Consider the following 997-nt stretch of genomic DNA (forward strand, 5'->3'; position numbering starts at 1 on the left):
TAGGGGCGCCGGGGGCGGGCTGGTGGGGCGCGGGGTTGTTTTTTTACGTTAATCATTTCTGTATATTTCTGGTTGTTACAAAGAAGTTTTAACTTTATAATTAATGTATAAGGTATGGGAGCAATGAGCAAGAGATGATATAGAAAGCACTTTGTTTGCTAAACACTTTAAATCAATCAATAAACTTTAAGGAAAAGGCGGCCTTCCGTGGTGCCGAGTCCCTGGTTTGCGGCTGAATTTTTGTCAGACAAGTTTCCTCTGGAAAACGCCGGGCTCATGAGACGTTCGGAGGAATGCCTTGCATCGCCCTCTTTTCCTTTCGTTTGCTCCGAGAGCGCGTTTCTTACGCGCAAATAAACTTTATTCTTCTTGTACGAGAGAGGGTATTTCCCTTCTTAGCTCCCTTGTTTGCGTTTTCTTAATTGGCTTTGCCGGTTGCTGTTGTGCAATATTAAGAACAAAATACTTTTTTTTTTTCTTTTCCTCGTAGAGAATCCGAGGTTTCTCCCGTGTTTCCGCAGACGGGGAGTCTGATACTTTGGATTCATGTAAATTTAATAAATCGGCTCTTTCATTCAGATTCCGCCACTTTAAAAAATAAAGCAGTCTTTCCACCGCCTTTCCGCTGATTACTTCTAAATTAGTTTCAAAGTCGGTCTTTCACAGTCCTTATTTTATTATTTTTGTCCCGTAATTTCAAAGAAGGTGGTTATAACCGCTTTGGCCGTCCCGACCTGGCTGCCGCTGTAACTCCAGCTTCCAGCCCGACGCCCAATGGACGCTTCCATCCCGTTTCCACACTCCCCGAGTGATTCCGAAGTTCACGCCGGGGAAGAGCTCTCTCTTTCCACTAATTTTTTTTTAATTTTTCTTTTTTTCGGCCCGGAAATTTGACTGCCTTCCCCAGGGGCAATTTTAAGAAACCAGCATTTTCCGGAGCCATTTTGGGGAGCAAAGAGAGGGGATGAGCGCTGCGCATCATCCCCTCCCCCCGCCT

Source organism: Aptenodytes forsteri, unplaced genomic scaffold (genome assembly GCF_000699145.1).
Source record: "Aptenodytes forsteri isolate BGI_AS27 unplaced genomic scaffold, ASM69914v1 Scaffold88, whole genome shotgun sequence".
NCBI classification, from domain to species: Eukaryota; Metazoa; Chordata; class Aves; order Sphenisciformes; family Spheniscidae; genus Aptenodytes; species Aptenodytes forsteri.